General features: G+C 45.8%; 1 protein-coding gene and 2 long non-coding RNA genes across 3 annotated transcripts in view; all 3 read left to right on the top strand.

The window, feature by feature from the left end:
* Positions 1-11045, top strand: part of LOC135377475 (alpha-L-fucosidase-like) — a 41221-nt gene extending 30176 nt beyond the window's left edge. The window contains exon 9 of the mRNA XM_064609898.1: positions 11031-11045. The gene's annotated coding sequence lies outside the window, so the exon portion shown is untranslated. The remainder of the gene's footprint in view (positions 1-11030) is intronic.
* Positions 11046-13863: 2818 nt separating this feature from the next.
* Positions 13864-15167, top strand: LOC135397032 (uncharacterized). Its single transcript, XR_010423572.1, has 3 exons — positions 13864-13944; positions 14512-14572; positions 14981-15167. It is a non-coding gene; the product is annotated as an uncharacterized LOC135397032 (long non-coding RNA).
* Positions 15168-19816: 4649 nt separating this feature from the next.
* On the top strand, positions 19817-22714 carry LOC135377476 (uncharacterized). Its single transcript, XR_010418113.1, has 3 exons — positions 19817-20056; positions 20118-20255; positions 21633-22714. It is a non-coding gene; the product is annotated as an uncharacterized LOC135377476 (long non-coding RNA).
* Positions 22715-23184: the final 470 nt, after the last annotated feature.

Raw genomic sequence — 23184 nt, forward strand, 5'->3', positions numbered from 1 at the left:
GTGTCCGTTCCATCCAAACGTCAGGCAGAGAACTGAATAATGATGCTTTCTTCCCCCTGAATAAAGTCACACCTCTATCCCCCTTGCGGTTACTTTTGGAACTTATTTAATTGCAAAATTATTAAGAATCACGCCAGTGCTATTCACGTCCAGATCAAGGGTTCGGCAACACTATCATCATCGTCAAGACAAGAATGATCAACAAGAATCTTTCTTGTCAAAAAAGAAAAAAATACAGAGCATCAACAAAAAGAAAGCATACATCATAAGACAGAACAGGCCTGAGCACGTCAGGACATTGCTACACCAGCACTGTCACACGAGGAAAAACTGCATGACTGCTAGACAACAAAGGAAAGCAAGCACAGAGAAAGCACTTGAACAAAGCAGAAAAGACTCTCCAGCATCCAACTATTTCTAAACACACACACTCCTCTTATTCAAAAACAGTCCTCATAGTAAATCTGTCCACGAAATCGCACACCATTGACCAGTAACGAGCCACACATTGGTACCCCGTCAGAGGCAAACTGAATCCCACACTTTTCCACTAACTGCCAGTGCAGTTGCTAGAAACAGAATCGACGACGCGTGCCGTCAGTAACACGTAACACGTCCGTACCTGCGAGAGTCTAAGAGAGAAGTGCATCCTTGCGCCCTCTACAGGTCTTGCTCATTGGTCGTGACGTTATCCTATTGTCTCAGGGCTACGCTGTTTTTTTCCACTAATGCCCAACCCAACTGCCCTGGACAAGGTCCACCCGCAACAATAGAGCTGCGGCATGACGTCATCACCCAGGCATGCAGCTGCATGGTTCAAGGACATGTACGCTGTAGACAGGGGACCTGTTATTTATTCAATCACTATCCCAAGATTATTTCCTTTATTCTACTATAATGATTGCTTAGGAAACAGAAACACTATTGCAGAAAAGCCCAGTGCAGTGTCTTTCTTGTTGCAAGTTTCACCCGTAAAAATTCAGCGTGCCTCGTATTATGCTGCCCGAGTAGAAGTGATTTTTCCTCATCACTTAAGAAAATTTGTGTACCCTTGTCTTGTGCTTTCTTCACGCAGGAACAATGCAGCTGTGTGTGTCACATTATGCAATAATTTTCTGATAGCAGAAGTGAGTATGTTTGTCTCAGTTTATTAGCGTGTGCTTCGGTTTTTTGCAGTTATAGCTTTTAGTGTGTAGTTGATGGACGGACCAGGCAGGAAGTACAGGAAGGCTTTAATACTGTGGCCGTTTGCCACCAACTACTAGGAACGAATGAATGGGGCTCGCAGGCACCAGGAGCGCGAGAGGGGCGTGACACCAGTGTTGGCTTCGTCTGCGTCACGGAGCGGCGCGCCGTCTGCTACATGGCCCCCCCGCTGGATACAGTGCGAAACTGTCTGACCATGTAACGGTCTTGGCTGCAGGTTGGTGGGACAGAGGAGTAGTGTCGGGCCGACGACGTTGAAGGGGGAACGGGACGTCGGGGAGAGCCGCGACGACTGGCGGGCAAGCTTCGACGTAGGCCGGCTTCAGACGGTCGACACTCACAGTGTCGTGAGTGCCGTTGAGATTTACGCGGTAGTTCTTGCCGGCGCGACCAAGTACAGGATGAGGACCGGAATAAGGCGGTGTCAGGGATTTCCGTGTAGCGTCAGCGCGAACGAAAACGTGGGTGGCGCTCTGGAGGTCTTGTGGAACGTAGGGCCTGTATGATGAGGATGGGCGAGGCCGGACGGGACGAATGGAGCTGAAAAAGTCGTGAAGGTGCCGCACGAAGTGTGATGATGCGCTGCACTGGTTTGAAGAGGCGAAAAATTCTCCGGGCAGGCGCAGGGCCCTGCCGTAGACGAGCTCCGCCGGGCTGGCACCAAGGTCAGGCTTGAGCGCGGCACGGAGTCCAAGAAGGACGATAGGGAGGTGGGCCGACCAGTGCGTTCGGTCTTCGTGGGCAATGAGTGCAGCTTTTAAGTGACGGTGCATGCGCTCGACAATGCCGTTGGATACGGGATGGTACGATGTCGTCCGCACCCGGGCAGTTCCGAGCAAGTTGGTGAAGGCGGAGAAGAGGGCACTTTCAAACTGTCTGCCGCGGTCCGTAGTAACCTGAGACGGAACGCCGAATCGGGAGATCCATGCCGAGAGGAAGGTAGCGGCGACAGTTTCGGCCGTCATGTCGGGCATTGGCACCGCCTCTGGCCAACGGGTGAACCGGTCGATCGCTGTCAGCATGTACCGGAAACCGGATGACGGAGGCAAGGGGCCCACTATGTCCAGATGCACCACGTCGAAGCGAGTGTCGGGAAGGGCAAACTGGGGGGCGATCGTGTGGCGGTACACCTTTGATCGTTGACAGGGCAGGCAGGCGCGGACCCAAGCCCGAACGTCAGCACGTAGCGAGGGCCAAACATAACGCGCGCTGATCATGTGCTGGGACGCACGAACGCCGGGATGCGCAAGGTCGTGCAGGGAATGGAAAATCGCTCGGCGAAGACCGGCGGGAACGAAAGGCCTGGGCTGGGCTCCGGACGTATCGCAACACAGCATCAGCTGAGAGTCGGGAATGGCGACGTCGGTAAGCTTCAGGGAGGTGGTGTTGGAAGCGCGCAAGCGGGTGAGCTCGTCGTCGGAGGTCTGGGCCTGGGCGATAAGCTCAGGGGAGAGTTGTGGGTCGATGGCGTTCAGGTGCGGAAGCCTGCTCAATGCGTCGGCCGGAGAGTTGTCCGCCCCACGGACGTGCTGGATGTCAGTGGAAAACTCCGCGATGTAGGAGAGATGGCGGATTTCTCGGGGGGAGTACCGACTGCTGGCGGAACGGAAGGCATGCGTCAAGGGCTTGTGGTCGGAAAGGATGGAAAACCGACGGCCTTCCAAGAAATGCCGGAAATGCCGCACGGCAAGGTAGGCAGACAGCAGTTCACGGCCAAAAGTGCTGTAGTTTCTCCCTGGAGGTTGGAGGGCTTTGGAGAAGAAAGCCGTGGGCCGCCAATCGCCGTCGATCTGCTGTTGGACGACTGCCCCGACGGCGACATTAGACGCGTCGACCATGAGTACTGTTGGGGCGTCATGTTGCGGGTGATACAGTAGCGTCGACTGGGCGAGGTCGCCTTTGATCTTGGTGAAGGCGGCCTCGGTTGTCGGGGTCCACGGTAAAGGAGACGTGTCAGATTTCCCGCCGGCGAGCAGTTCTTCAAGAGGACGTAGGGTCTCTGCGCAGTGCGGAATAAAACGCCGGTAAAAATTTATAAGGCCGAGAAAGCGGCGCAGTTGTCGGAGGGACTCAGGACGGGGGAAGTTGGTTATGGCCTCGACCTTGCCTTCCAGGGGGGCAATGCCTTCAGAAGTGACTCGGTGGCCTAAGAACTCAGTGGAGGCGACACCGAATTCACACTTCGCCACGTTCACGACGATGCCATGGTCAGTTAGGCGCTGGAAGAGCAGGCGAAGGTGGCGTTCGTGTTCTTGAGGTGAGGAGCTTGCCACCAAAATATCGTCTATATAAGCAAAAACAAAAGGAAGCCCTCGGACGACGCAATCGATGAAACGTTGGAACGTTTGAGCCGCATTTCGTAAGCCGAAGGGCATGCGCGGAAACTCAAACAGTCCAAACGGTGTCGTAATAGCTGTCTTGATGATGTCCTCTGGAGCGACGGGAATCTGGTGGTAAGCTTTCATTAGATCTATTTTGCTGAAGATTTTGGCGCCGTGCAGGTTGCTGGTGAAATCTTGAAGCCTGGGGAGGGGATACCGGTCGGGTGTTGTGACCAGGTTTAATGCGCGAAAGTCGCCACATGGGCGCCAGTCCCCCGTCTTCTTAGGCACCATGTGAAGTGCGGAAGACCAGTTGCTAGAAGAGGGACGGGCGACACCAATGGAGAGCATGTGGTCGAATTCCGCGCGAGCTATCTTGAGCTTTTCGGGCGCCAAGCGACGCGGGCGAGCGAAGACTGGTGCACCAGTGGTGTTGATATAGTGCACGACATCATGTGTCACAGGCTTCGTCCAGTCCGGTGCACGAGTGAGGCTAGGAAAGTCGCACAGGATCGCCGCATAAGGCGACATAAGTGCAGAGATTGTTGGGCCGCTCGGAGGGGGAAGGTCGCTAGCCGAGGCTGCTGGAACGGAGAGTGAGGTGGACGTGTCCACGAGTCTCTTGCGAGCGACGTCGACGGTGAGGCGGAAATGATGGAGAAAATCTGCTCCCAAAATGGCTCTGTCGACGGCGGCCACCAAAAATAACCATGGAAAGTTGCGTCGCAGGCCTAGGTTTAGGGTGAGGGAGCGCTGCGTGTACACGGGAATTCCGGTATTGTTGACGGCAGTGAGATGAAAAAGCGGGGGGCGCTTTTTGTCGAGGGCAGAGGCAGGGAGCACGCTAACTTCGGCGCCCGTATCGACCAGGAATTTGGTGTGGGATGCCTGGTCCACCACGAAGTAAAGTCGGCTGCCTGGATTGCCGGAGACTGCCGCAGCCACTAGCGGTCTCCGCCGGAGTTTTCCGCCCAGGAGCAAGGAAGAATGCAGTGCTGGGCGTTGGAGCCAAAACGACGATGGTAACGGCAGAGACGGGATGGCTGTTGTGGCGTAGGTGTGGGAGAACGGGGACGACTGTTGTAACGACGCCGTGGGGACCTTGATCCTCGCCGCCGAGTGTCGTTGCGGGACTGCACGGTCAGCTGTTCTACCAGGGTCGAAAGACGGGCGAGATCGGCTTGGAGCTGCGCCACGGCACCCGTGAGGTTCGAAGGATGGGTGTCAGTAATAGCGGCGCAAGTGGCTGGTCCTGACGCAACTGCGTGGGAGAAGGAGGCGGCAGCAGGAATTGTAGCGACTTGCGGAGGGGAGACCTCCATAATCTTGTCTGCGTGAGCGGCCAGGTCTTGCAGAGGGAGGGTGGTGGCTGTGGCCAAAATCATTTGCACGTTCGCGGGCAGGCGGCTCAGGAAGAGCTCCTTTAAGAGGGTGGGATCAAAGGTCGCCGCGCGATCAGCAAGGAGATTTTGCATGTCGCTCCGTGACGCAGACGAAGCCAACACTGGTGTCACGGAGCGGCGCGCCGTCTGCTACAAGTGCAAAAGTGCGTGTAATTTTTCGCTGCTCTTTCCTTCTTTCACTGTTTTTATGCAGCAGAAATCCACTTGGAACAGCTGAATAGTGTGATATCAGGAGAAGTGGGTTTGTTTGTTTGTCAGATGTTGTCGGGTGCTCGATATGTTGATGAAGTAAACTGATTGCAGGTATGGGTATTTCAGCAGAAATGCTGGTATCCGAGCGCAGGGTAGAAATTCCTAGCACGGCACCCTCAGTGTAAATTAATTATTTTGTGTGTGAGTCTGCTTCACTGCATGACAGGACCCCGCAGGCTGCAATGGGAAGAGAGAAAAACTTCGAGCGCTTCATCGACAGTAATCTAAGTAATAGTGCAATTATAGAACAGCTTCCACAATGAGTAGAATTTTAAAGGCTCCTAAAATTATAGTTGAGGAGAGTAGTATGGACTTTTTGTGATAGTTTTTCTAAACTGCAACGCAAGAGTGAAAATTAATATAGTAGGAATGCAATCACATCATATATCTGTTCCCGTAACGCCGTTCTGTCTAGTCCTCCGTCGAGCCCGAATGGAACTCTGCCCCCAGGCTTTCGCGCCTCTTTGCTCGCAGGTGTAGCCTCAGACAATGAGCACATGAGCATAGAAAATGTTGTGCGTCATGCATTACATAGCCCTGGTGATGATGCTGAGTGTTCCAGGGTCTCAATTATTATTTTAAAGAGCAGTGGTAGTTTAGTGCTGTTGTGATTCTAATGATTGAAAGTACCAAGGGTGTTTTCTGAGAAGTCTTTGGGGTGAAAATGCTTAATCGCTACGATCAGATGTCATGCATGGTTCTTTTTGTATTTGAATTTTAAGAGTGAATATCATTAAGAGTAGGACAGAGGAAATAACCTTGCGATTCAATAAATAATAGGAGAGTTTGTCTTTGCCGCTGCCTAGGCCCGCTCAGCACCTCTTCCGACAGGATGTGATGACGTCATGCAGTGGCTCTGTGTTTCAGGTGTCTGTAGCGATGCGTTGACCGTTAGTGGAGAAAAATGTAGCAATAGAAAATGGGAGGTTGGTTGATGGTGTGCACTTTCCTGGGCGGATTTACGATGAGCATTGTTTTTGAATATGAGGAGTGCGTGTATGTGTGTGTTTAGAAATAGTTTGATGCTGGAGAGTGTGTTTTCCACTTTGTTGAAATGTTTCCCTGTGCTTGCTTTCTTTTGTTGTCCGACAAACATGCGATTCTTCCCCGCGTGACAGTGCTCGTTGAGTAATGTCCAAACATGCCCAGACCTGTTCTGTCTTGTGGTTCATGCATGCTTTTGCATCTAGTTCAGTATCTTTTCTCCCCGCAGGGGGCACCGGCTTCGGCTGTGTTTGGTGAGTGGCGCCACCACGGACCCAGCCCCCAGTCCCAAGGTGTTAACCGTACCGTGCCGAGGGGATTTAAGGTGAAGGGTAGAAGCCTTGAACGGTGGCGGTCGGGGTCTTGGTCAAGCGCCGGACGGTGGGTTTTCCTTAAAACTCCGGGACCTTCCCACATGTATGAATGTGAAGTGTGGGCGACCATTAGGAACATTCATCTTCTTAAACGTTATATGGTAAAACATTCTTCTCCTCCCTCGATCGCGGGCGGCAAGCGCCCGCGGACGGAAATCTTCAAACAGGTGTTTGACACCTTTCAAACTAAATACGTTGTTGTTAGTAATGTGAGCACTGAGACCGAAAAAAGCACTCCACTCGGGAAAATGTCGCCATTCTTCATTGAGAAGGCGGTGGCATCTCTATCAAAGAATGTTACTGAAATTAAGCGCCTTAGATCAGGTGATTTACTATTGAAATGCACCTCTGAAGCTGATTGTGAGCTCATACTGAACGCACAGCAGATGCTCGGAATCAAAATAACGTCAAGCTTGCACAGGACTCTTAATACCAGCCGTGGTGTTGTGTCGCTAGCTGAACTTATTGATGTTCCCTCGGAAGAGATTCTTGAAAACCTAACAAGCCAAAAGGTGATCGATGTAAGGAAAATAAAAATCAGGAAAAACAATGAATATATAACAACACGCAACACAATCCTCACATTTGACTGCCCGACTCTACCAGAGAGGCTGAAGGTAGGATATCTGACTGCAGAAGTACGGCCATATATTCCTAACCCACTTAGATGTTTTAAATGTAACCGCTTTGGCCATCCTTCCGATGCTTGCAGAGGATCTGCTTGCTGTGCTCGCTGCAGCAAGCAGCACCACAACTCCAAAGAGTGCAGAGGGCCTGATCACTGCGTTAACTGCTCAGGTGACCACCCTTCGTACTCTAGGTCTTGCCCAAAGTGGAAGTTTGAGAAGGAAGTTATGCACATTAAAGTTACACAGAAACTAAGTTATCCAGAAGCCAGGAAGAAGGCATCTCCCTTCCTGTTCCAGAAATCCTTTTCATCAGTCGTTAAAGAGAAACCAAGAATGATTTCATGTGCAACACAGACAGAAAAGACAACACAAAGTGACGAAGCGTGCATACCTCTTTCTCCAACAACACGTCCTGTAACAGTAACCACAGTTTCACAAGCCTCTTCCGTGGCGTCATTTTCACAGACGCCACCTTCATCATTGCAAACCGTGGAGGCAAGCTCCATGGAATGCGATGATGACACGAGCTCACAAGGCTCTTTCACGAGCGTGAGCTCACAATCCCAAAGGAAGCCTAAGCGAGATGTTTCACGAAGTGGCTCACTTCCTGATATATCTCCAAAAGAACTAGCGGCTGCTCGGAAGAAAACTCCGAGACAGCCAATAATGGCCCCAAAGAAAAAATAATGAAGCTTCCCTCAAACAGTACACTCTTCTTCATAGTGCAGACATGTCTTGTACACACCTCCCTCATTTTCTCTATTATGGCGATCCTTCAGTGGAATTGTCGAGGGCTCCTCTCCAATTTTGACGATGTCAATGATCTTTCGGACAGGTATGATGCGCTCTGTTTTGCATTACAAGAGACCTATCTGAACCCACAACACACACATAAATTCAGGCGATGCAACCTGTTCCGAAAAGATCGAGCTGGTGCAACACGTGCATCTGGTGGTGTCGCTATCCTCACATCAACGACCATCCCTACAAAACACCTTCCACTGAAAGCAACACTTGAGGCAGTTGCTGCTCAGGTATGTCTTCACAGGGTCCTAACCATATGTTCCTTATATCTACCGCCGTCAGGCCTGGTAGAACAAAAACAACTCGAAAGTCTTTTAGACGAGCTCCCACCACCCTTTCTTTTATTGGGAGATTTCAATGCCCATAACCACTTGTGGGGCAGCACAAAGGCGGATAGTCGTGGCAGAATGTTAGAACGGCTATTACTCTCAAGGCCGGTGTGTCTACTCAATACTGGTACACCAACATACGTGAACGCTGCCACACAGACATTCTCTGCAATAGATCTCTCTCTGTGTAGCCCATCCGTTTTCCAAATGCTGGACTGGGCAGTGGATGAAAATCCTCGTGGAAGTGACCACTTCCCAGTTACCTTAAAATTACACCTGTCTTCAAATACCCTTGCAACATGTCCATCTCGTTGGAAATTATCAGAGGCAGATTGGGGCATGTTTCAGAGAGAAGCTGATATTTCACTGTCTTCTACTCAAGGTATGGGTGTTGAACAAATGAGCAACAAAATTACAGACACGATCATTAGGGCAGCCACTAATTCTATTCCGCAAACATCCGGACGTCTCCCGAAGTGCCCAAAGCCTTGGTGGACGAATGATTGCGAGGCAGCTCGTAAAGAACAAAACCGTGCATGGGGTACCTTTCGAAGATACCCTACAACAACAAATTTAATTCTATTTAAAAAGGCAAGGGCTAAAGCAAGGCGGATACGAAGAGAAGCTAAACGTGAATCGTGGAGAAATTTTGTGTCATCACTAAGTACGAAGACTCCCTCAAAAACAGTATGGGACAGACTCAGGAAAATTAAGGGTGAATGTGCCAGCTTTACTGTCCCATTGTTACAATTAAATGGCACAACGTGTCAGAACATGAATGAACAGGCCAATGCTCTTGGTGAGCATTTTCAGGGAGTTTCGAGCTCCTTGCATTATAGTAGCGACTTCTTAAAAATAAAAAAAACAGAAGGAGAAACATAATTTTCCTAGTGGAGCTTACGAGAAGTATTCCTACAATAAGCCTTTTACAATGATAGAATTGTTAAGGGCAATGTCATCATCAAAAATCACAGCGCCTGGACCAGATCGAATAACCTACTCCATGCTACAGCATTTGTCGAACACTTCTCTGGAAAGTCTTCTTGATTTCTTGAATACTATATGGCAAAGATGACATATCCCTTCTCACTGCAAGGTTGCAACCGTTATCCCGCTTTTAAAACCAGGAAAAGATGCATCAGATCCATCAAGCTATAGGCCTGTAGCACTCGCAAGTTGTCTTGGGAAGACTTTTGAGCGAATGGTAAATAACCGTCTCGTACACTATCTTGAGGAAAATGAGTGCATTGACCAATATCAGTGCGGATTTCGGACGGGGTGTTCCACTACGGATCATCTTGTTCGTTTAGAAACTTTTATACGTGAAGCCTTTGTACAAAAACAACATTGTGTGTCTGTCTTTTTCGACCTTGAAAAGGCCTATGATACCGCATGGCGATATGGAATCTTGCTTGATTTGCATTCATGTGGAATACGTGGTCGTCTGTTCCACTGCATCGCTCGACTTCCTACAAGGAAGATCGTTCAGGGTCCAACTCGGCACAATCCTTTCGCGTCCTTTTGTACAGGAGAATGGTGTTCCTCAAGGATCTGTTTTGAGCGTTACTCTATTTATTCTGAAAATGAACTCTATCGCTAAGGTTATACCCGCCTCAGTCAAGTACTCGCTGTATGTTGATGATGTCCAAATATCATATTCTTCCTGCAACCTAGCCATGTGCGAAAGACAGCTGCAGCTCACAATTAACAGGCTAACTAAATGGTCCAGTGAAAACGGCTTTAAATTCTCCCCGGACAAGACCATATGTGTACCATTTTCAAGGGTTAGAGGAATGTCTCCCGAGCCATCACTTAAAATGAACGGCAGGGATCTTGTTATAGGGACAGAATGTACATTTCTAGGTCTAGTCTTTGACAAAAAGCTTACTTTTCTTCCCCACATCAAAATCTTGAAGGCTAAATGCGTGAAGTCATTGAACCTTTTAAAAGTCCTGTCTCACAGGTCCTGGGGGGCAGACAGAGAAACATTGTACAGGGTCTACATGTCTACAGTTCGGTCCAGGCTGGACTACGGATGTGCAGTTTATGGATCGGCACGCCAGTCTGTCCTAAAGTGCTTAGATCCCATACATCATCAGGGCTTGCGACTGGTCCTCGGAGCATTCCGAACGTCACCCGTTCAAAGCCTATACGTCGAATGAAATGAGTGGTCTTTAGGAAGTCGACGAGCTTATCTTAGTGTCATGTACGCACTAAAGATTCGTACTTATCCACAACATGCGGCGCTCTCATGCGCTACAAGGACGCCTTTTGAACAACTGTTCTTAAACAAGTCTTCAGTCGTCCCTCCTTTTAGCATGCGAGTTTTACGAGAAGTTGAATTTTATGATTTTACCCACTACAACACTCAGCTTTTGCAATTTGGTGGGAGCCTGCCTCCATGGCAACCACCACCACATTCCAACTCGTCACTGACCAAGTACAGAAAAAGCGATACTTCCACGACTGTGCTGCAGCAGGAGTTCGGGAGTTTAAGGGAAAGCTTTGGAAAGCACGTGGCGTTTTACACGGACGGATCGAAGACTAATGCTGGTGTATCTTGTGCCATGGTAACTGGGACAGTCACAGTAACTCATCGTTTACACAAAATCATGTCGATATTCAGTGCAGAGGTTTATGCGATCATCATAACACTCAACTATATTTTACAACATCGCATTGCGTCATCAGTCATCTATACAGATTCCCTCAGCTCTTTACAGGCAATATGTTCAGTGCAAAAATCAAAAAAATTTTCTTGTGCAGCGAGCACGATGTCTAGCTAATAAAATAGCTAACAGGGGCTATCGTTTAACCCTTTGCTGGGTGCCAAGCCACGTGGGCATACAGGGTAATGAAAATGCGGATCGTGCAGCTGCAGCTGCACTTTCCGCTGACATAACAGTCTTTGATGTCCCTTTTCAAGACCTCAGGTTATCTTTGATGAATGCTATCAACATGAAATGGCAGCAATTTTGGAGCACACAAGAGCAGAATAAGCTGCACTTGGTGAAGCCTCAAATAGGAAATCGCTCACAAAGTCTTGAAAACAGGTTACACGATGTCTTAAGGTGCAGGTTAAGGGTTGGACATACATACATGACTCACGGGTCTTTGCTACGTGGAGAGGACCCACCTGAGTGCGTGAGCTGTAGAGAGACCCTTTCTGTCCAACACATTCTAATTACATGCCCGTTACATGAAAGTTATCGTCAGCATCATTTCACTGAATTTTATCGTTGCTCTTTACCTCTTCATCCAGCTCTTTTGCTGGGTGATGAGGCTATTGTTCCTTTTACTGGACTACATAATTTTTTAAAGAACATTGGATATCCTAACAAGCTGTGAATTTACAGTGAGCTCCTTTCTTAACCCTTTCATGTTTTTTAAGCCACCACTAGCCAAGTGTTTTAACATGAGCATCTCAAGTTTTTAACTAGGTTCATCACATTACCTTGTTGTTTGGCGCATTATAGCCCTAGTAGCTTTTGCGCCAAAAAAACCCCAAACCATCATCATCAGTATCTTTTCTTGTTGACAAGGAACATTTTTGTTGAAGCAGTGTCTTGACGATGACGATAGTGCTGCCACGCCCTTGATCTTTACGGGAGTAGCGCTGGCATGATTCTTAACAATTTTGCGATTCAAGTAGTTCTGAAAGTAACCGCAAGGGGGACAGGTGCGTGGCGTCATTCAGGAGGGAAAAAACGTCATTATTCAGTACTCTGCCTGGCTCTCGGATGGAGCGGACATTCCTCACTGGGATCCTCGTATTTAGCCATTGATGGTGTTACTTGTTAGGATATTTTGTTCTTTCCTGATTTTCGTAAGTCTCATTTAGTAAGTCTTTGGGATTAAAATCCCTGATTGCTACGATCACCTTTCATGCATGGTGCTTTTCTGCAATAGTTTTTCTGTTTCCTATCCTAAGCAATCATTATAGTAGAATAAAGGAAATAATCTTGGGATAGTGATTCAATAAATAACAGGTCCCCTGTCTACAGCGTACATGTCCTTGAACCATGCAGCTGCATGCCTGGGTGATGACGTCGTGCCACGGCTCTATTGTTTCAAGTGGACCTTGGGCAGTTGGGTTGGGCATTAGTGAAAAAAAAAAACAAAAAAAAAACAGCGTAGCCCTGAGACAATAGGATGACGTCACGACCAATGAGCAAGGCTTGCAGAGGGCGCAGGGGTTCACTTCTCCCTTAGCCTCTCGCAGGTACCTTTGTGTTACTTTTCACTGGTGGTCGCCGCAGGGGGCGCTAGGAGCGCCCGCGCATGCTTAGCACCCGTAGAGTGGCGCGTGCGTCAGTCCAGCGACTGACCGGATCAGTGTCACTGGATCAGCGTCAGTCCAGATGGCGTCATTGATTTTCAGATAAATTATTTCTTTGTGTCTGCTCCCTTTCTATTTAGTTATTTTTTTTCTACAACCTGAGTTTTACAGAGAAAATCCACGACAAGTATTGCATTGAGTCAGATTTTGCACTATTTTCAAATTTAAAAAAATTAAAAAATTAAAAATAATTTAAAGTAATTTTAAAGTAAAAAGTGCAATACTTGCCGTGGATTTTCTGTGTAAATCTTGGGTTGAGTACTTAATACTTATATTCAGTGAAAAGTCCTCGGTTAGCCACTGTGCGTTATGACGCGACTACGTCGCGTGGAACACGGTGTAACGCTCCTGGGTGTACGAGCGAAAGAATTGCGCTATGCTGTCATCATCCCTCGTCTGCTCTTGCCATGCATACTACTATAACTCCACCATGCCATGCATACTCCACTAATTCGCGTGGGATTTTCGGTGTTATTGTCGGCGATGAACGAGGAGTGAAACGGCACCGTAGTTTCGGAATCGACCGCGACGGATGGGATAGTCAGACTATCCCATCCGTCGTGGTCGATTCCGAAACTACGGTGCCGTTTTCCTCCTCGTGTATGTAGAGGGTTGGGTCAAAGTCCACTTGGCAAAACTAACAACAAAAATATAAAACACTGAATCTTTCCATTAATGGATACAAGCTTTCATGCAGTGGACTGCATTTCGTCAGGTAGCACTGACACGTCGCCATCTTGATTGTTTTGACTACGGGAATTGCACGTTTTCAGTTATAACTTCGTGCTGCGGCGCTCAATCACTTCGAAATTTACCAAGATTAAATGCCCTTATGAGCTTTATATGAAGACCGCACAATGTGCCATTTGCATTGAGTAATTGGCGAGTACGGCATGGCGGCACGGGTAGACTCTTATAGGGTAACACCCTGTAGTTACGCTCGTTTTGTCCTGGCCACTCTCCCTTAACATCTCATGGCCATCTTTTGATTGATAGAAGAAGAAGAAGAAGAAAAACAGATATTTTCCTGGCCGAAACAAACCAACGAATTGAAAGAAGAAACTGAAGAAGTGTTCTGCACGTGGTTTTGTTCGTGCTGTCACGACGCAATTGGACTTGACGCTCGACCCGACCACTGATCTCGATTGTAAAAGGCTGGATCGCGGATAGGGAGCGCGAGCGTGAAGAAACCGGTCGCCATCTTACGGTGCCCACAACAGCCGCCGCAGCGATCATGGCAACTTCTTGCAATTACGGTCGTACCAACCGTACTGGCAAGGTTACAGGGCCTAAACGTATACAGGTGAGTCACTCTTCATCGAGGAATAAATAGGCGTCCATTCCGTACATTTATTTGACCATTATGAAGTGTTTTTTTGCCCAAAACGAGCACTGGATGCAGGTTGCTTGATCGCTCTTCCGACGTTCAATCGAGCACACTTGCATTTTACCCGGCGGCAAATACAGTTTGAGTGCATAATATGCTTGAAAGAACATGTTACACTACACAGGTAGTGTTGTCATCAATATATGTGCGAACACTCGAGCGCTTTTTTGCATGCATTGCTAGCATGGTACACGGTGTTCTCTGCGGAAGCAAGTGCCACATTCATTTCTTTGAATTACCTTCGCGCACAAGTTCGGTATTACGTCATAATAAGACCAAGATTGTCACCTTTTTTCATGTATTGGTATTGTTTTGTGCCTTGGTTTGATTTGTGACAAAGAATCCTACGTAACGGTGGTGTGGCGCGACTTGAATAACGCCTTTGTGTCTGAGCTGTATCGTCAGCTTGTTACGATAGTAATAATTTGTAGCGTGTCGTGCTATTTGTAGCAGTTTTAAGGCAAAAGTGGTCTCTCAATACAGGTTTCGTCATGAGGGCTGCCCAGTGAATAATCTGTGCAGTGTGATACGGCTGGGTGTACAGGTAAGTATCACGTTCCTCATCCACTGGTTTCTACTTTACAGGAAGGAACAACCTCAGTGCACGCAATGTGGTTAGCCTCTCTCAGTTTTGCATATTTTCTTACATGTTCACATCAGAAACACACCTTACACTTTAGGCTCCTTCACCCAGCAATATAATAATTAGAGATTATAATTCTTTTTAGAAGAGTTCCCCATATTCTTTTTAAAATAGTTTTCAATCTTTTTAATTTTTAGAAGATACAGGGATTGTAAACCATGTTTTAAACTGATGTTTTAACATTTGTCCAATGCATTTATTAAACAACATATTCATTTTTAACTGGCTCCACCCAAACCAATGTTCTGATGTATTATTTCCTTTGTTGTCGATGCACCATAAAAGCTGGAATAATCATCATCAATGCAGGTTACTTCACAGCTGCCTCGACATACTCAAGAAATGGGTGCAGAACCTGCGTAATGCCCGCAAACTTTGACTACCACAGCATCTCCAGAAAGTAAAGGGATATGTGTCACATGGGATTTTTAAAGGCATTCACAGTATATAATACCTTGTATGAACTGTTGTAGATCTAAGCAGCTTCTACAGTACACTCTCAGAAATTAAAACTTGTCTGGGAACTGTGATAATTGTTTCAGTTAATAGGCATGCACATATACGCTATAAGAAGACAATTATTTATTCAGAATGCACTTCTCTGGCTACTCATGTTGTTTACATCTACTGTTGATCACATTCATTTATCACATATTATATTCTTATATATTATTATTATATTATCACATATTCGATCACATTAAATTTAAAATTTAGCACATATGAGAAAATATCAGTGGGGAAGTTGCTATTCATAGCTCATTCCAACCTAAAATTGAGTGCTACAAATTTAGAGAGCGTATCTGACCATTGTTATTCCTAAAATATATATTGCCATTGTAGCAAGGTCACGAAACAATAAATGTAGTCTTTTGCGACCTGCCTGCACGTTCATTGTATCCTGAAACGCATAAGTGCAAGAAATAAATCTTGAACTTGAATAAACTTGATGTTGTATAAACTTGACATAAAATGTTGAATAATATAATGAATGATATAAAATACTGAATAAACTTGAACTCGTAAATTCTCTTTACTCATCATCAGTGATCTTCATTACAAAAGCATATCGTGTTAGACTTTTTTGTTTGCGTTTCACAGACTGGGTACACGAGGGCCAAAATGACAAAATCACAACTGTTTCACCCTCCAAATAGTCCTGTTGCAATTTGAAGACCATACGTGGAGCTGCATTGTTTGGAACATGCTCCACATAACAAGCATGACAAAGTCAGCACTGGATACCAGGACCCCGTCCCCAAGCAGCTTTTCTCACGCTGCAGTTGTATTCAACAAAAACATGTGAGTGCTGGAGAAGGACATTCAGTTTGGCACAACCGTGCCTGCAAATAATCAGAACAAATAAAGGAAGAAGCAAACAAACATAGAACGGCTGTACTTAGTTCAAAAAGAGATAAGTCCTGTTCTCAAGGAGGTGTTACCACTTTCTAAGTAACTTAATTGATTAAGCTTACATCACTACCTGATTAACTGTCCTAACGAGTGTGATCTAATTGCGTGAAGTAATTATTTGCGCTGCTTCGGTGTGTCCATATTTGCGAGGCAAAGCACCGCTGTCGTTTACTAAAAGGCTCTTTCTAAGGCGTTGCTTGATATAAATCATACTAAACGCATACACGGCTAAAACAACGGCTGTGATTCTACAGAACGATCTCTTTCTGCCATGCGAGCGTATATATCATCCCGGACCGTTCTTTATGGGACAATTTTTGTCCAGAACGCAGCACGGGATATTACATACATGGTTGTTGTTAACCTCACATCGTTTCTTATTGAAATATTGGCTGGGAAACGTACAGTAGTACAATCCCCAGCGCTGCACTGCCGTGACGGTCTAGTTTCGGAATGCAAAACATAACGTAATTAAGAATCGAACGACAGGACACCTGTGAAACACTGTTAGGATACATCAGTATACTGGCACCTTACAAAATTGTGTGATGACAAACAACGATCAACGCCTGCAGCGCAATAAATGCTCACAATCTCCGTTGCCTCCCATTGTTTTCTATGGGCGCACACTGCGTTTTAGGGCCTCCCAACATGGCGGCCCGAATGCACGCCTCTCCCCCACGAGCCCCTCTCCCATGCGCGATCCAGCCTTTATACATAGAGATCAGTGGACCCGACATTGTTTATTGTTATTATTCTACTGCGCCACTGCAAGTGGCATTATGTAGAGGAGAGGGTACATAAGTATCACAAAATACACACTGAACAAGAAATACAAATCAGTACAGGGATGATTGTCACAAATAATTTGAAAGACTATTCATAAAAGAAGGGTTAGAACAAGAAAGTACCAGGTCACGTGGGAGTCCGTTCCATTCTTCTATTGTTTTAACAAAAAAAAAAAAAAAAGAAATAAAGTTAGGCGGCAGTAATAATCGTTTCGTGGAATACCTGACTGATTAAGATAAATATCACGAAGAGGTTACAAGCGAGCCTCCATTCTGCGTCTTTCAAGTGGGTCCCATCACAGAATAGCTTTCAAGTCAGTAGATCGTGTGTTCCTTGAATAGAACAAAACGCGCAGCTTGACTTTGTAATTTCTCAATTGTTTGCGTCAAACCTATTTCAGAGGGGTCCCACACTGGGCTGGCATATTCTAAGATGGGGCGGACATATGCTTATCGTCTTATAAAACCAAGAGCCCTACTAGCTTTAGAAACAATCGCGGCAACATGTTTCTCCCACTTCAAATTTCGATCAATTATGACACCTAAATATTTGTAATACTCAACAGTTTGAAGGACTTCGCCATTCAATTCGTAGTTTAGGACATGTATGGAATGCGTGAAAGCAATAGACTGGCACTTATTAGTATTGAACTTCATTCCCCAGCATTGGCACCACTGTTCTACTCGCGTCATTCTGAAGTACCTTAACGTCCTTCTCTGTGCTTATAGCCCTATAGATTACGCAGTCGTCCGCGAACAGCCTAATACACGAATCAACGGTTTCAGCAAGGTCATTTATGAAAATCAAAAATAAGAGGGGGCCCACGACAGACCATTGTGGTACACCTGAAGTCACGTCTGCCAGAGTCGATCGTACTCCGTTTACTACTCCGCTCTGTTTCCTGTTATTTATGTAATCTTTCATCCATTCAAAGATCGGCATCAAATTTAAACGCGATAACTTATACAATAACAGATCGTGGTTAACAATATCGAATGCTTTTCGAAAATCGAGAAACACACAGTCTGTGCGAACTTTCCTGTCAAAGTTTAGTACAAGATCATGGTAAAAACAAACTTTGTCTTGTTGTAACGATGGCCGACGTTTCGTGGCTGCAAACACCACCCAGGCTCAGTTTGCTACGTGTGCGGTGTCTTCTCGAACCCAACAGTTCCCGCCGTGCGTACAACGCCTCCGCGTACCTGTGGTGGATGAAGACAAGAAATGGGCACCGTATGTGGTTCAAGGATCGTGCAGGTCCATTCTCGGAGCCTGGCAAAGAGAAGAAAAGCGAAAGGTGAAGTTTCGGGATAATAGGTGACTTCAAAGTTACTGAACAAGTGGGTCTCCAAGGTGGCTACGTGAATAACCCATCTCGTCTGTTCATGTGGAATAGCAGGGGTATATACCCTCAGGCACTGTACAACACTGTTGATTGAGTAGCCAAAAGAGCAACCATTTCGTTGTAGGACAAAAAAAAAAAAAAAAAAAGAAGAAGAAGAAAAAAAAACACACACAAAAAACAAGAAAGAAAATAAAAGAGAGAAACAGTAATGAAAACTTGAATTGTCAGCCACTCGTGAGACAGGAGAAGATCCTGCTCTTGATATCAAGCTATAGTGCTGATTAAGCGATTGTCCAAGAGTATTCTTAGATCCCAGTTCTCAGGCTTTCAAGCACTTGAAAAGTGTACAAAACTGTCAGAGGCAAAAGTCAGGGGTGGAATTTTCGCGGGTCTCCCGGTCACAAAATAATGCAAGCATGAGCAGACTGCAACCACTTGAAAGAGAAGCGTGGTTTCCATGATGTAGTGAATGGCTTCTTGGGCAATCAGAAGCTGCATAATTACGAATTGCCTTCTCCAGACCGACCAGATGCGGAATGTCGCTGAAACTGCACGTTTTGCACTCGCACCAAGAAGTGTTCATATCCAACTTTGGATATGGGTGCGTGTACTCGGAGGAACAAGGAGCAAATTTTGACCAGGACATTCAAGTTATTGAAAAAAGATACCAAAGGTAGCACAACGAGCGAATGCTTGGCGACTACATCTGGGGTTTAATCAGGGAAAATAACCTAACATATACAGGAGGAAGAGTGGGAAGAGGATGCACTTATTGAGAGAATTTTTGTCACATTCGTGGCATCTACGGGTTTTCATGTGGTCTCACAAGTGATTTGAAGTTGTGCATTCACATTCATTGCAGTGCTTCGTTGTTTGTCGTCATTCTCGTCATCGTCCTGTGCTCGTCTGGGTTCCTATGCTGCAATTGTTCTTTTATCATTTCGCATTCGATTGAATTAACCTGAGTCTTTATCAATATCAACTTTTCACCAAATACTCGTAAACCAAGTATAGCCTTATTTGTAGACACCTTACAAAATAATGCAATTTTCTGAAAATCGCTGTTCTGACATTAAAAATGATCGCTCAGATTAAAGCCGGTATTTTCTGACGTTTCGAGTCCACTAGAACCACAAACAGCTGAAAAATTAACTTAAACAGAAACTCTGTTACATAGTTCAGTTGTCTTCCATGGACATATTTTTGTCGTGGCTGTTAGCTGGGAAATTGGTCGCAGTGAACTTCAGTTTAAGCTCACAAAAATGTTATAAAGAACAACTCAGGCGAACCCAACGCAGCAAGTAGTGCACCAAAGTAGCAAGAGTCGCGACTTACTGGGCTTATCTTCCTATCACTGTACACACGAAACTTAGGAGTAGTATAATCGTGATTATCACCCTGTCATTGCTATAGTAAACGGCATAATAATCTATTGCGGCAGTTTCTCGAGCCCATGACAACGTCATAGCTTGGAAGGAATCCAGACTGCTTTCCGGTGCACAGGAGCCTCATTGAAAAAAAAAAAAAAAAGAAAGAAAGAAAGAGAAAACAATAAAAACTATGCTGGAGGCACAGTACAGGAAGAGCTTTAACAGACACATACTGTCATGTGCGTCGGAAACTGTTGGAACGTACGAGCATCTATAGCGTCAGTGATAACTCGGGTGTGTCGCTTGTGAGTGTTCTTGGAAACTCATCCGGAAGTGACTATATGCATTACTATAGGTGCAGTTGTAACTTGGAAGTTAGACGTATACTACCCACCGACTCTCTTTCACCGAATTTCTTCCGCCTTGAATGAAGCAGAAGACACAGCTTCTCGCCAGGACCATCGCAAAGTACGTATACCCCTGTATAGTTAATCTTTTGACTTGGATTGTTTATTGTTGTTTTTGTTAGAGTGTTTCAGATATCTATGTAGTACAAGGACTGTGCTGCCTGAAGAACACGGCCTGGAACCTGTCAAGTTACCTGGCATTTTTCTTCCAGGCTCGTTGCGTATACGAATCTGCGCCGGGCGTGCTTTGTCGTCATTACGTAAGGAACTTGCCTACATAATTCGTGTGCATGCATGACAATACTTTGAATCAAGCCTTCAACCGTGATATATCGAGTGATATATAATCTTGTGACATATATATGGGGCATAATTTGCGAAGAAAGAGGCGCTAACTGTTTCTTACTCTGTGTGGGTGCAAAATTGCTAAGTTGACTTAGTTATACAGCCTTATGCCATCAAATTGACCAAGAGCACATATTTACGTAGACTGTTGTATTCGGAAGACCATTCACGAAGTTCAGTGGCAATTTACAATCCTGGGGAGTAAATGTCGGAGTTAGGGGACCAAAATGGGGAGTAATTGCAGTCTAGGGGACTAGGGCAGTCTAGGGGACTGCGATTAATCCCAATTTTACTCCTCTTTTTCTTAGAGTGTACGTATACAGTGCTGGATAAAAGTTTACGGAACACGCTCCGGTGCATTCCTTCCTCGGAAAGACACGGCCAGCAGCGAATGGGACCATATACGGACTTAGAGACCTGTGCCTATACAGGATGTTCAAAATTAAGCTTTCACGAGCGCTATGCAAACACAGCGATGACAGGAAACTGGATGATAACTTTACGCTACTTGTGTAAGAAACAGGTACTGCTCCAGGAAACTGGATGATAACTTTACGCTACTTGTGTAAGAAACAGGTACTGCTAATTATGTAGCACCTGTTTCTTACTCAAGGAACAGAAAAATAGCACCAGTTTTCTTTTGTTCGCCTATTTATAAAGTGCTAGTGAAAGCTTAATTTTGAGCACCCTGTATAACCCAGTCACGTGTTTGCAAGTTCGGACGGTACCATTCGCTGCTTACGTGTCACTCTGACGAGGGAATGCGCCGAAGCCTGTACGGTAACCTTTTGTCGAGCACTGTACATCCTGTTCGGATGCAATTACACTCTAATTGACCACATTATACTTTGCTTTTTACTATGCTAAACTGTGCTAAAACCGCCGAAGAGACCATAATGCAGCATAACAATGCAGCGACGACAGTAATTCAGATATATAAGGACGAATTGTTATTAATGTGAACACACTTCTACGCATACGTATGGTTCGTATGTACAGCTCCCGTCAAGCTTAATAATAACGATCGAAAAAATTCAGTCTCATTTCCGAGTTCGATAGCAGCCACCCTGGGGGAATATTAAGTGAACAAAATCCCTGCCTTAAACTAACACAATAATTTTGTTCTATCAACATTTCCTTATGGCCCCAAAGGTTGCTGTAATCGCGCTCGGAAACGAGACAATTTTTTTTCCAGTGTTATTATTAAGGTTGACGAGAGCTGTACGTCTGTGCGATAAAATTATGTTATAATTATTTACACTACATGCACTCACAATATAATGTCTCGCTAGACAGCCAGGTTTCTCAGAGCAACATACCCGGGCTGTGCACGAACTGGACCACTGACGCAGGAGCTCCTGCTCGCCTTGCGAAAGGGGACTGGGTGTTCAAGTATAAGTGTGGGACGCATTACCCTGATACGGTGATTGTGAGCTACGGTACATTATGATTTACAGAGTATTCGTGCAACTGTTATTACAATGAAGGTGCTTAAAGATACACTGCGCTGGCAAAACGGCGGCACACAAGAGCCCCACATCGTTGACACATACAACACACTCGTGTATGTAACATAGGCAGCCAAAACGACGACCAAGACGAGAGAATAGACACAGACAACACCACTGCGAGTGGTGTTGTCTATTCAGTTCATGACTTCGGAGAGCTGCAAGCCGGATAACAACACGTGGACGAGGACACTTAGTCTGGCCAAATAATAATGCTGTACATTATGTATTGCACACTGTAAGATGGGACAAGACAGAATGCTTGCCCACATCACATTTAAAAAATAGACGCACTGTAACAACACAGCATAGCAATACTGTATAGTCTAAGAACCGCTAGATGTAGATGAAGTGCTGTTACAGCACTTAATCCCGCATTCATGAGACGCTAGTAGAAATCTCGATAGTACAGCACTGCCTGTACTATCGACATTTCTACTAGCGTCCCGTGAATGCGATTATCGGCTTACTCAGTTTCATCACTAACCGCTCGCGCCGAAAATCGTGAGGCGAAAATTCTTGCGCAAAAATGATTTGCTGTTGAAATGTTGTTCTGCTACCTAATGTATTTCATTTATCTCGAGTCTGACTCTGATGATTTTCGGGCTCAGGGGATTCCTGTGAACGTACACGGTGCTTCGAGCCGAAAGCATGGCAAAAAAGCGTTGTGGATCCAGAATAAAGACATTATACAATTTTTTTTTTCAACCCGAATACATTTTTAATCCAAAGGACGACATGGTTAATTCATAGCTTTGGTAATACATGACAACACCCTGTTTATCATGCATTTGTAAGCAAATCGTGTCAATGAAGCACCTATACGTTCATATTGCACGCTTGTACAAAACAAACACGATCACGATGTTTTGCTAAACCGTTTAGCAAAACATTTTGATTTTTTTTAACGGTTAAAAAAAAAGTACCACTTCAAACCTGTTTGGAAATTCCGCTATAATCACAGTCAGGAGCGGTGCTAGGGGTGTGCGGGGCCTGAGGCAAAGGCACATCGCGGGGCCTGTTTCACACGATTAAGTGCATGGTTGATATTTAAAAAGTAATCCCTGGTTGAGGGCTTCGCGCGCGGGGCCTAAGGCGGTCGCCTTACTCGCCCCCCCCCCCCCCCTATCGCCGGCCCTGATCACAGTAGTAACGCAGCGCCATCAATAAAAGTAAACGCGTAGAAAACTCGAGGTACGCTCTGAAAGCAGCATCAATGCTGCTCGCATGCGCGGACCAATATCCAAAGCATGTAACAACATGGGGACGATATAATCGTGCAATTATCATGGAATCATACGTTGAGTTGTTTATGCTTTTAAATCATTTCTGCCAT

The sequence above is a fragment of the Ornithodoros turicata genome, chromosome 1 (genome assembly GCF_037126465.1).
Source record: "Ornithodoros turicata isolate Travis chromosome 1, ASM3712646v1, whole genome shotgun sequence".
In the NCBI taxonomy this organism is placed as follows: domain Eukaryota; kingdom Metazoa; phylum Arthropoda; class Arachnida; order Ixodida; family Argasidae; genus Ornithodoros; species Ornithodoros turicata.